Here is a 14,067-nt window from a genome sequence, read left to right as displayed (position 1 = left end):
CTGCCTCTTTTGTTACAAGTTCTGTGCTGGCCACTGGGATTCAACGGTAAGACAGACAGACATGGTCCCTAGGCTTCTGGGCCGTTTTATTTTTCTAAAACAGCAGGCATTGTCTTAAATTCCTTACGTTCAGTAACTCAGTCCTGTAAGGTCGGTGAATACTGTCCCTGCCCCGGTTTTACAAGGGAGGCAGCCAAAGCAAAGAGAGGCTAAGTGGTGGAAGTCTGCATTCAAGCCCAGGAAGTCTGATTTTTTCTTTTTTAAAGATTTTATTTATTTATTTGACAGACAGAGATCACAGGTAGGCAGAGAGGCAGGCAGAGAAAGGGGGAAGCAGGCTCCCTACTGAGCAGAGAGCGCAATGCGGGGCTCTATCCCAGGACCCTGAGATCATGACCTGAGCTGAAGGCAGAGGCTTTAACCCACTGAGCCACCCAGGCGCCCCAGGAAGTCTGATTTTATCCACTAGTGTAGACACTGTACCTTCTTGAACATCCCAGAACTGGGACACAAACTCAAGTTGACAACTGGGATCAGGCAGGAAAATTGCGAATGTAGTGGGCTGGATAATAAAGGGAAATTTTTTTTAACCTTTTTTTTTTTTTTTTGTCCACAGTGAGAAAAACAACTACACAAGCATAATGGTAAATAGCAACTGACAACAAATATGGGTACAGTGTTGTCACCGATACATGTTTAGCAGACTCCAGAAGTTTTGATTATTGTGTAAAAATTTTTGAGTTTTAAGTGTTTTTAGGTAAATTTAAAATTTTAAAAACACCATGTGGGCCAGAGAAAAGGTATCTGTGGGTCAGATGCTGCATGTCTGCCGCCTCTTACCTGTGTAAATTCTGTAAGCCTCCAAGTCATCACTGAGAAATAAACAAGATACAGCCAAGGACAGAAACCTGAGGCATGTCATGAGTACATTGTTACATTAAGTGTAAGGTGACTGGAATTTACAGAGTCTAAATAAGAGCGTATTTATGATATATAGGATAAAATATTTGACATTAAGAGTATTATTCTGGGAAATTTAAGTTGTGAATTCACTTGGGGTAATTGGGTTCATTTGGAGTTCAGTTAGATATAAATTCAGCTGAGAAAATCATACTCTTAAAAATAAAGGAAATGGGGCGCCTGAGTGACTCAGTAGGTTAAGCCCATTTGGCCCAGGTCATGATCTCAGGGTCCTGGGATTGAGGTCCTCCTGCAGAATCTCTGCTCAGCGGGGAGCCCACTTTTCCCTCTCCCTCTGCCTGCTGATTCGCCTGCTTACGCTTTCTCTCTCAGTAAATAAATTTTTAAAAACTTTAATAAGTAAATTAAATAAAGGAAACTATGGCATGGCGGGTATACAGGAACCTGTAGCCCACATTGACCTCTCTTTTCCATAGGGATTTGTTTCACTATGCCTGCATCAGCTCCTAGGGTGATCTTTTACTTATGATCACACCTTCAGAGTCAAAGCTTCCTCTGCTTCCTGCTAAAGATCTTCCTGGGAGTTGACAAGGATGTGTAACAAGTATTTTCTTATACAGGCATGCAAAGGCTGAAGCTATCTCGTATCCAGGATGGGAGTGCTGGTAACCCTATGTATCTGTTTGTTTGAGGTTTCAATAATAATAAAATATTTTCAAAGAGTGAAAGAGAAAAGAAATACAAAAGTATATAAATGAAATGAAAGTGTCTTAACTAAAATATTGCACAATGCAAAACATTAAAATAAAATTTTTTTCCACGTCTTTTCAAGAGCTTGATGATCCAGTATATCGAGCAGAGTTCTCAATCAGCACTCAAATAACAGGTATTTGCCTCTTGTGTGTGTGTGTGTGTGTGTGTGTGTGTGTGTGTGTGTGTTTCCGTGGCCCAGTGTTTATACTCTCTCTTTTCAAAAGTTCTGCAGATGAGTAGTGGTGAGGGTTGTACCACAAGGTGAATGTTGTTAATGCCACTGAACTATACATTTTAAAATGGTAAATATTGTTATTTTTTTTTGACCACAAGTTTAAAAAAAAAAAGCCCCACCCTGGTGTTTATTTATTTGGCAGGTGGCTAATCATCTTTTATTTATTTAAAATTTTTAAAATTTAAATTAAATTTAATTAACATATGGTGTATTATTGTTTTAGACGTAGAATCTAGTGATTCATCAGTTGCATACAACACCCAGTGCTCATTCTATTAAGTGCCCTCCTTAATGCTCATCACCCAGTGACCCTGTCTCTCCCACACACCTCCCCTCCAGCAACCCTCTGTCTGTTTCCCATAGTTAAGAGTCTTTTGTGGTTTGTCTCCTCTCTGTTTTTATTTTATTTTCCCTTCCCCTCCTCTGTGTTCATATTGTTCTCAAATTCCACATATGACTGAAATCATAGATATTTGTCTTTCTCTGACTGATTTATCTCATGTAGCATAATATCTTCTAGTTCCATCCACGTCATTGCAAATGGCAAGATTTTGTTCTTTTTGATGGCTGAGTAATATTCCATTGTATAGGGGCGCTGGGTGGCTCAGTGGGTTAAGCTGCTGCCTTCGGCTCAGGTCATGATCTCAGGGTCCTGGGATCGAGTCCCGCGTTGGGCTCTCTGCTCAGCAGGGAGCCTGCTTCCCTCTCTCTCTCTCTGCCTGCCTCTCTATCTACTTGTGATCTCTCTCTGTCAAATAAATAAATAAAAAATCTTTAAAAAAAATATTCCATTGTATATGATACCACTTCCTTTTTTAAAAAAAGATTTTACTTATTTATTTGAGAGAGAGAGCACGAGAGGGGAGAAGGTCAGAGGGAGAAGCAGACTCCCCTTGGAGCTGGGAGCCCGTTGCAGGACTTGATCCTGGGACTCTGGGATCATGACGTGAGCCAAAGGCAGTCACTTAACCAACTGAGCCACCCAGGTGCCCTATAATACCACTTCTTCTTTATCCATTCATCTGCTGATGGACATGTGGGCTCTTTCCATAGTTTGGCTACTGCGGACATAGCTGCTATAAACATTGGGGTATAGGTGTCCCTTCAAATCCTTGTGATTGTGTTCTTTGGATAAATACCTAATAGTGCAATTGCTGGGTCGTAGGGTAGCTCTATTTTCAACTTTATGAGGAACCTCCATACTGTTTTCCAGAGTGGCTGCACCAGCTTGCATTCCCACCAACAGTGTAAGAGGGTTTTCCTTTCTCTGCATCATCACCAACATCTGTCATTTCCTGAGTGGTTAATTTTAGCCATTCTGACTGGTGTAAGGGGGTATCTCATTGCAGTTTTGATTTGTATCTCCCTGAAGCCGACCACTCTGGTGTTTACTGAGCATGTACCACATGCCACGTACATGTATTACCTCTGCTAAATGCTTAATATGCATTATCTCCTTATTTTTTTAATGAAGTTTTACTTATTTAGGTAACCTCTGCACTCCGTGTGGGTTCAAACTCATGACCTTCAGATCAAGAGTCACATGCTCCTCCAGCTGAGCCAACCAGGTGTCCCTCTCTGATGTTTTTGACTTTCTATTTCAACCTCTAACGTCATTTTGCCTCCACTTTATAAGTGTACGTATTTTAATCAGAACTGTCCCAACAATGATGAATTTTCACTTAGACTTAATTTTTTTTTTAAGATTTTATTTATTAATTTTGACAGAGAGAGATCACAAGTAGGCAGAGAGGCAGGCAGAGAGTGAGAGGGAAGCAGGTTCCCTTCAGTGCAGAGAGCCCGACGTGGGACTCGATCCCAGGACCCTGAGATCATGACCTGAGCCGAAGGCAGCGGCTTAAACCACTGAGCCACCCAGGCGCCCTAGACTTAATTTTCTGTTCAGTTTTCTCCACGGTGAGATTTACCCATTTCTAATTTTTTCCAGTTCTAATTTTACTAAAATCATTTTTGTGTGAGTCAGTTCTTTCCTGGACAAATTTTATAAGGAGTGTTTAATTCGTCATTCAAATTTGATCCATACCAAATGTTACTAAAATTTTTTCAGATCTGCTACTTTAGTTTATGGGTGCTCACTATTTCTATCAAGTACAGTTTGATTCAGGGCACTTTCTGAAGTTTTCAGTGTTATATACAACATGTGATTCTCTTGCTTTTCATTTGTTTGGGTTTTTTGGTCTAAGATAATTTTGCTGGGTAAAGTAGCCATTTTCAGTTTTCTTTTTTTTTTTTAAGATTTTATTTCTGTATTTGACAGAGTTCACAAGTAGGCGGAGAGGCAGGCAGAGAGGAGGAAGCAGGCTCTCCATGGAGCAGAGAGCCCGATGCGGGGCTCAATCCCAGATCCCAGGACCCCGGGACCATGACCTGAGCCAAAGGCAGAGGTGTTAACCCACTGAGCCACCCAGGCATCCTTGTAAGACTGTTTTTATTCCTCTCTGGGCTTTCAAAAATGTCATCAGACTAGAAAAAAAAAAAAAAGAAACATCATCTTAGTCCAGTGGAAATGGAAGTTGTTGGATGTGGGTCCTTCATCAGTCCATTCTGGTCAGGACTCAAGGCTTGCTTGTGCGGTCCAAGGGGACTGTCAGTAGGCTACACACAAGCTTCTTTTTGTTGTGTCTTTAAGACTTTGGATGGAAGTCATACTTTAAGAGAGGTTTGAGTGTTTTGCAACCTGATCTTTTTCCTCAAAATCATCAGCTCTCAGCCTCACTTGGGCACCGTTATACAACTCATTGTCCTGTTTGATAACACTGATGAGGACTTTCGGGTTTTTGAAAGTTCATATATTCTCATCAATACGTTATTTTGTTATATTCATAGGCCCACTTGAAGGCTTCACTTTCTAGAAGAGGAATGAATTGAGTTCTGTGGGGTTAGCAGGATGAGAGGATGGTTGGCTAGTTGGTTCTTTCAGTCCTCACCAACTTAGTGATTTTGCCCTTTGTCTGAATGATTTGACTCCTCACTGTCCTGTGAATTGCTTCCTTATCCACATGGGAACAAGTACACATATATACTTTATAAATAGGCGTCTAGTTAATAAAGAAGTAAAGTATCCATATGGGTTAACATTACTTACTAAGATTAAAAAGTTACGGGGCACCTGGCTGGCTCAGCCGGTAGAGCGTATGGCCCTTGATCTCAGGGTTTTGAGTTCAGGCCCCAGGTTTTGTGTCAAGCTTACTTAAAAGAGGGGGAAAAAGTAAAAAGTTAAACATATCCTATAGTAGTTACCATTCTTGTGCATTTCAACCAGTTTTTGTGCTCTTTTTCTTTTTTTTTAAGATTTTATTTATTTGACAGAGATCACAAGTAGGCAGAAAGGCAGGCAGAGAGAGAGAAATAGGGGGAAGCAGGCTCCCTGCTGAGCAGAGAGCCCAATGTGGAGCTTGATCCCAGGACCTAGAGGCTTTAACCCACTGAGCCGCCCAGGCACGCCTTGTGCTCTTTTTCTATCTGGAACTTTCCTATTTGGGTTGTCATCATGAACTCATGGCCTTTCAGATTCAATTTGTCCAGTAACTTTGACAGCAATAGTAATACAATAATCATCATGTTGCTGTGGATGCCACAGCTGTTATGTCTTGGCCAGTGAAAGGCTGGTCCCTCTGTCCTGCCAGTGCTGCTAATGTTATTTATAGCCTTCTGGCTTTCTGGCAACAGGAGAGCATGTTCTAATGCTATGCAGCCTGATTCTTTTTCTTTCTCCATGCTTTGGGCCTAGTACCCCTCCTCTGGGTGGAGAACAGCACCCCTGAGCCTTTTGAGTGTTGTCTGTGGGTAGGGGCGGGGCACCGGGGCTGCTGTTCCTGGAGCCCTCTTAGTAATCACTCAGCAATGACAGTAGTTATCTTTTTAAAAGATTCTTATTCAAACATCTGAGAGAGAGAAATAGAGAGCATGAGTGGTGGGGACAGGGAGAGGGAAAAGCAGGCTCCCTGCTAAGCAAGGAGCCTGATGCAGGGCTCTATCCCAGGACCCCAGGATCATGACCTGAGCTGAAGGCAGACGCTTAACCAATTGAGCCATTCAGGTGCCCCGACAATGGTTATTTTTTTAAAGATTTTATTTATTTATTTGACACAGAGATCACAAGTAGGCAGAGAGGCAGGCAGAGAGAGAGAGAGAGGAGGAAGCAGGCTCCTTGCTGAGCAGAGAGCCCGATGCGGGGCTCGATCCCAGGACCCTGAGATCATGACCTGAGCCAAAGGCAGAGGCTTTAACCCACTGAGCCACTCAGGTACCCCAACAATGATTATTTTTTAAGGTTAGGAGTTTGCATTTATTTTTCCAATTTAACATAGAGTGCTACTGTACCCTATATTTGTTACACTGGCAGATAATTTGTGGATGGTTTTGTTTGTAGTATTCTTGGGGTGAGGGGCAACAGATTGGCGAAGACATAGAATCTGGGTGTGCCTCTGGGTCAAAAAGGCAGAATTAAAAGGTCCTGCTTTATTCACCTAATCTTCACAACAGCCAAATGAGGTAACCTCTCTTGGCATGTTCATTTTACAAATGAGGAAACCGAGCCTCCAGCCTTTTCCATACCACAGGCACATGTACAAAATTATGCTTGGATGGCACCCTGGATTGAATATACAAGGCTGGCAAGGGCCAAAGTTAGAGGGTGACCCCTAGTCCCAGTTTTCCCAGGACTTCCTAGTTCTAAAACCAAAAGTACCATGTCCTGGAACACCTTCTAGTTCCAGGCAAACCAAGATGGTTAGCCATCCTTGCAGAGGAGCCTGGCCAGGGGTCTCTAGCTGCCCCACGTCCAGTCTGGCTGCCCCACGTCCAGTTCAGGCCTGGCTGGCCTATGGATGAATTTGACTTTGCTCTTGTAAACTTCCAGTGGTTCACTGCTGTGCCTGCCCATTTCAGGTGAGATGGAGCCATCAGCCCGAGGTCACAGAGCTAGTAAAGAGAGGAGCCAGGAATGAATCCAGCCACACGTGACTCCCAAGCCTAACTCTTAACCACAACACTTGTCCTTCTGTGTCTCCTTTGTGCCCCTCCCCCCCACCCAGCCTAGTCAGTCCTTACTGCTTCATCCTTAAATACTCAACACTTTGAAACCAACAGAAGTAAAAGGGGCTTCTATTCACTTTTCTCAAAAATATTTGCAACTCTGAACAGTGCCTCAGGAAGAGGAAATGTGCCCAAGAAGACAGATGGTAAGAGAGGTGCCAACAAAGGGGTCCACTGTGCCCCACCTGGATGTCCTGCTAAGAACCTGACTTTTTCCCCTCGGCCTTGGGGAGCCACTGAAGGTTTTGGAGCAGAGGACTTACATGATCACTTCTAGGTTTTGAGATGATCTCACCGGCAGAGTGAGGGAGCAAGGGCAGGCCAGGGGAGGCCAAGACCGGAGGCAGGGTGATCTGCTAGGAGGTTGTGAAAACTGCCAAGATAGCAGTGCTGTGGGCCTGCACCAGGGCAGGCAGTGAGGAAGAGAGGCAGAGTCAAGGCAGAAGCCATAGGGAAGGAAAGAGTGTAAGAGGCCTGCCATTTATTAATTTGTTCTTCATTCATTCTTAATTACTCCAGCATTCATTTACTCAACACATGTTTATTTAGTGCCTGTCGAGTGTCAAGAGCTATGCTAGCCTTGCACCGACTCTAGTTTTGAATCTGGGTGACAAGGAGAAACAGGCAGGAATTCAGGAGCAGAAGCAAGCCTCTTCAGTGAAGATTTGGTCATGCTGAGTTTGTCAGGTCCGGCCAACTTCAGAATTTCTCTCTGGGATCTTTAAGAATCGATCATCATGAAAAGCTCAGCTTGGAGCAGACACAAATTATATGGCATACTTGGAGGCATCTCAGGGTTCATCGTGAAACAGTCATTCTTTTGGGTCAGGCACTGCTGCTGCAAAGGGAAAATGGAAGGAGTTACTCTATGATCTTTTCATGTCCTTGCTGCAAAACCTTCAGTGACCCCCCCCATGACCTACAGGAAACAGTTTGAGGTCCTTTAGAATGGCATCCAACCTGGATACCACCAGAGTTATAATTCCACAGAAATCTGTATGAATTTTACTAAAGCCCATTTCTCTCAGTAAGCTGTAAACTATTTTTTTTTAAAGATTTTTATTTATTTATCTGAGAGAGAGAACACAAGGCAGGGGGAGGGAAGGGGCAGAGGGAGAGAGACAAGCAGACTTCCTGCTGAGCAGGGAGCCCAATGCAGGGCTTGATCCCAGGACCCTGGGATCATGACCTGAGCCGAAGGCAGATGCTTAACTGACTGAGCCACCCAGGCACCCCAAACTATAAACTATTTTTGTCCATCATTGTATCACCAGCACTTGGCGCTCAATGAGTAAATGAAGGAATGTGTTTGCTCTAGAGTAACTGGACTGTCAACATTCATGGGTTCTATCATGGCCTCACTCTTTTTTTTTTAATTTTAAAAGAAATATCATTTTATTACCTTACAGAAATACAGCAATAGTAATTAATTCTAACAATGCATCTTTGATTTAATGAATAAAGAAGTTCTTTTTTATTTTATTTTTTTATAATATATATATTTTATTTAAATTCAGTTAATTAACCTATAATGTATTGTTAGTTTCAGAGGTAGAGGTCAGTGATTGATCAGTGGCATATAACCCAGTGCTCATTACATCATGTCCCCTCCTCAATGTCGGTCACCCAGTGACCTTATCCCCCTTCCCCCCTCCCCTCCAGCAACCCTCAGTTTGTTTCCTATGATTAAGAGTTTCTTATGGTTTGTCTCCCTCTTGGATTTTTTTTTTTTAAGATTTCATTTATTTATTTGACAGACAGATCACAAGTAGGCAGAGAGGCAGGCAGAGAGAGAAAGGAGGGGAAGCAGACTCCCTGCTGAGCAGAGAGCCCAATGCAGGGCTCCATCCCAGGATCTTGGGATCATGACCTGAACCGAAGGCAGAGGCTTTAACCCACTGAGCCACCCAGGCGCCCCTCCCTCTTGGATTTTGTCTTGTTTTTTTTTTTTCCCTCTCTTCCCCTATGATCCTCTGCTTTGTGTCTTAAATTCCACATATGCATGAGACCAAATGATAATTGTCTTTGTCTGATTGACTTACTTCGCTTAGCATAATACTCTCTAATTCCATCCACATCGTTGTAAATGGCAAGATTTCATTCTTTTTGATGACTAATATTCCATTGTACATATATACCACATCTTCTTCATACATTCATCTGTCAGTGGACATCTGGGCTCTTTCCATAGTTTGGCTACTGTGGACATTGCTGCTATAAACATTGGGGTATAGGTGTCCCTTCAAATCCTTGTGATTGTGTCCTTTGGATAAATACCTAAGAGTGCAATTGCTGGGTCGTAGGGTAGCTCCATTTTCAACTTTTTTGAGGAACCTCCATACTGTTTTCCAGAGTGGCTGCACCAGCTTGCATTCCCACTAACAGTGTAGGAGGGTTCCCTTTTCTCCGCATCCTTGCCAACATCTGTCATTTCCTGAGTGGTTAATTTTAGCCATTCTGACTGGTGTAAGGTGGTATCTCACTGTGGTTTTGTTTTTTTTTTTTTTTTTTAAAGATTTTATTTATTTATTTGACAGAGAGATACAAGTAGGCAGAGAGGCAGGCAGAGAGAGTGAGAGGGAAGCAGGCTCCCTGCCGAGCAGAGAGCCCGATGCGGGACTCGATCCCAGGACCCTGAGATCATGACCTGAGCCGAAGGCAGCGGCTTAAACCACTGAGCCACCCAGGCGCCCTCTCACTGTGGTTTTGATTTGTATTTTCCTGATGTCGAGTGATGTTGAGCACTTTTTCATGTATCTGTTATCATGGCCTCACTCTTGACCTTCTTGAACTCTGTGGACTTGAACCCCAAGACTACCACAGCTACAGCCTGGCTTCCCAGAAACTCTGAGGCCTGGACAAAGGGCATCAGTCACCTGAGGGCCACCCCTACACCTCCAGGGATTTGCTCCCAGGCTGTTTGCCTTAGAGGCACTACTGAGGTGAGCTTTTACACTAGCTTTTCTCTAAGAGCAATAGGGATTTTCTGGAGATCTCAGCTGCCAAGAATCAAAAAAAAAGCTTTGGGGCGCCTGGGTGGCTCAGTGGGTTAAAGCCTCTGCCTTCGGCCCAGGTCATGATCTCAGGGTCCTGGGATCGAGTCCCGCGTCGGGCTCTCTGCTTGGCAGGGAGCCTGCTTTCTCCTCTCTCTCTGCCTGCCTCTCTGCCTACTTGTAATTTCTCTCTGTCAAATAAATGAATTAATTAATCTTTAAAAAAAAAAAAAGCTTTGGCCGATATGAAGAAGAGGAGCTTCTTTGTACTTAAGAAGGCAAAATCCTAACTCTTTAGATTTCTCTGCCTCACTTACCTCTTCCAGCAAACCCAGTTCCAGCAGGGGCTGATGGGGGCTGAAATCTGCGCTCCCACCAGCTCCACCCTGAGCCCTGGCTGTGTCTGTCTGGGAGGGAGGCATCTTTTTCTAATTCACAGAAGGCCTGGAGGGGTGCCCCTTTCTACTTGTAGACACCTTACAGGTTAGCAGGGGGTGACAGTGATGAGGGCCTTCTGGGGACACTGACCAAAAAGAAACCTCTGTTGGGGCACCTAGGTGGCTCAGTCAGTTACACATCTGACTTGGGCTCAGGTCATGATCTCAAGGTCCTCCCATGGGAGGGAGACAGGGAGTCCTGCATGGGGCTCCCTGCTCCGTGGGGAGCCTGCTTCTCCCTCTCCCTTTGCCCCTCCCCCTATGCATGCTTGTGCACACATGCTCTCTTTCTCAAATAAAATAATAGGCATCTTTAAAATAAACAAACAAATAAATAAAAATAAAAGAAGCCTCTGCCTCCAGCAAAAAGCTGAGTGGGACTCTAGCAGCCCCTGAGATGGGTTTGTAAGGAGCTCCCAAGCCCCCTCAGACCTCTCCTCCTTGTTCCAGTTTCAAGCCTAGTCATTACCAGCTCCCTGCTCAGCCCAGGGGGAGCCACCTACCCTAACCCCTTGCCTGCCCTCCTTCCCCTCCGCAGTCCCGTAGATTACCTTCCAATCATGCCTCCATGTGGCCTGGACACTGCCCAGCGGTTTTGAATCAGGCTGTAGGCTCAGGAGCAAGAAGCCACATCGCCTTGTGGTTTTGTTTTTTTTTTTTAAGATTTATTTATTTATTTCACAGAGATCACAAGCAGGCAGAGAGGCAGGCAGAGAGAGGAGGAAGCAGGCCTCCTGCTGAGCAGAAAGCGGGCCACGGGGCTCGATCCCAGGATCCCGGGATCACGACCCGAGCCGAAGGCAGAGGCTTTAACCCACTGAGCCACCCGGGCGCCCCCACATCGCGTTATTTTTGTTAAGTCAACAGCACTTGGTCTCTGAGCCCTCTTCCTCCTGCCCTGGCGGGAAGTTCACTCTTAGCGGTTATTATGATCCCCTCCTCCTCTTTGGGGTGACCCTGGGCCCTGAACACAGGCCGGACTTTGCTCTTCAGTTATTTGTGGCCCCTTTAAAAAGATTCAACCCAGTAAATTTGAAGGACTGATTGGCTTCATTAAGTGACTCATGAATCTGGCAGCATCCCATCCACCAAGGAGTTCAGAGCAGGTGTGCAAAATGGAAGGTTTTTATAGGAAAGAGGGTAGGGCAAGGAAGCTATTAGCTGAGGAAAAGAAAGGATTATTTCAGGCAAGATCATTTTCCCTTAGCGGGAACAGCAGGAGGTTTGATCACGCAGATTACCTCATCTTCCTTTGTGGGGAGGGATAGAGAAGGCCCATGTGACAGATGACCTCATTGGTGCTAACCAGAAAATTCCTGACTGACTGCTTAAGACTACTTGAGGGGAGTTAAAACTGCAGTTAGTTTGGGGATTGAGTCCCAGTGTAATGACTTGGCTCCATTCTGGGCCTGTGGGTTTCTTAATTCTTTCTTGAAAAGATTTAATTTATTTACTTAGAGAGAGAAAGTTTGAGCGGGGTGAAGTGTAGGGGGAGAAGGAGAGCGAGAACTCTCCAGCAGACCCCGAGCTGAGCCAGACATAGGGCTCGATCCCACCACCCTGAGATCATGACCTGAGCTGAAGTGGAGAGTCAGATGCTCAACCAACTGAGCCACCCAGGCACTCCCATGGTTTTCTTTTTGAAAGTCCGCTGGCTGAGTTTGTACCGTTTCAAGGAGCCCGAGGTTCTGCTGCAACTGTGGCCCGTGGGGCTTTGCCAGGTCGGGAGCCCTGTTGACTCGTTTATGTAACATCCTTCCTGCTGCTGAATGTGAGTCTATGGGAGCACAGGCTTTGTTTTGTTCACCACTGTGTCCCTGGTCCCCGGAAGCCAATAGACATCCAATATCGACTAAACCCAAGTACATGTCCAAGGACCTCTTATCTGAAGATCTGCTTCCCCGCTAGAAACAGCCTGGACACATTTGGCACCCAGCAGCCTGGAAGCGCTTCTCCTCCCCATCCCCTTTCCACTCTCCCTTCTAGGAGGGCAGAGGACAAAAGCCCGGAGGGGGCTGTCTTCAAAAAGCTGTGGCCTCCCCCCCCCACACCCCACATATGCTCCCCCAAGGGGAGGGATCTTTGCTACCTGCTGGGAGCAGGACTTAAAAAAACAAGGCGAGGGGCGCCTGGGTGGCTCAGCGGTTTAAGCCTCTGCCTTTGGGATCGAGCCCCGCATAGGGCTCTCTGCTCAGTGGGGAGCCTGTTTCTTTCTCTCTCTGCCTGCCTCTCTGCCTACTGTGACCTCTCTCTGTCAAATAAACAAATAAAATATTAAAAAAAAAAAAAAACAAGGCGAGAATACAAATTCACACCCCAACCAAGGCTCCGCCCATTGTCTCTTTCATTCTTCCCTACTGCTATTTACTAATTCCCCAGTGTAGACCCTCACTGCTTTTCACGGGGACTTCTCTGCTTCGGCCTCCTTGCTGGTCTCTCCCCCAAATGCACCTTCCACAGAGCCAGTGCAGTCTTTCTAAGATGTTAATTGGGCTGGGTCTCTCCCCTAGTTAAGACTCTCCCATGGCTCCCCACAACTCTCAGCTTGGCAACCGAGCATGACCTGGCTCCTCCCTGCTTCCCCGGGCTCAGGACCTCAAATGCCCCCCGTCACCCAACACCGCTCCCTGGAATGTTTCAGCCTCTCTGTCTTAGCAGGTGTTGTTCCTTCGGCCTGGGACAACTTCCGCTCTGTTTCCTCCTTCTCCTAGCCACCTGCTGCTTATACGTCAGGATCAACAATACAGTTTATATGCCTTGGGATGGGGTGTAACAGGAGTGACACAAGACTACCCGAGATGTCTCCCTGCTGACAAAGCAAACCAGAATGTCATCGAACCTCTAGGTCTATCCACCAGTTAACAGGGATATTTGGGACAGAGGAACATCTGAAATGACCACCAGCAAGAAGCAACCAGTCAAATCCTCCCAAATGTGGGAGTTGTAATAGGACAAACAACCAGGTTCCTTTAATAAGAACAAGGGGAAAGCGGGGAGGTGGGGTGGGATACAGAGTAAGAGAAACTTAACAGATCCATCAGCCAACTGGAATGTGTGGACCTGAAGTAGGAAAGCTGCAAGGACTCTGTTTTCGAAAGACTCTGTGTCTGCTGTTCTTCTGTTGGACCCCATTTACTCATGTTCCGTAATTTTCTCTGAACAAGCCAAAGGAGTGATACTTGTCTGTGATTGACCCTACCCTGGATTCCTGGAGGAACACGTACTCTAGACCCTTTTCTTTTTCTTCTTTTAAAGATTTTATCTATTCATTTGACAGGGAGAGAGATCACAAGTAGGCATAGAGGCAGGCAGAGAGAGAGGGGGAAGCAGGCTCCCCACTGAGCAAAGAGTTGGACGTGGGGCTCAATCCCAGGACCCTGAGATCAGGGCCCATGCATGCCGATGCGGGGCTTGATCCCAGGACCCTGGGATCATGACCTGAGCAGAAGGCAGAGGCTTTAACCCACTGAGCCACCCAAGGGCCCCACCCCCTTAGACCCTTTTCTAATAACAAACTCTAGCTCCAAGCAACAACGAGACTCCATCTCCATTCCTTTCCGAGGCTCCCAGACACTGTTAGCTCTTCTCTACCTGTCACTGCACGATTCAATAAACTCTGTTTTCACTTTCTCTGGCTTGCATTTGATTTCTACCCTGCAAGAAGCCGAGG

Source organism: Meles meles, chromosome 1, assembly GCF_922984935.1.
Source record: "Meles meles chromosome 1, mMelMel3.1 paternal haplotype, whole genome shotgun sequence".
Classification (NCBI taxonomy): domain Eukaryota; kingdom Metazoa; phylum Chordata; class Mammalia; order Carnivora; family Mustelidae; genus Meles; species Meles meles.
This window is presented reverse-complemented; position numbering follows the sequence as displayed.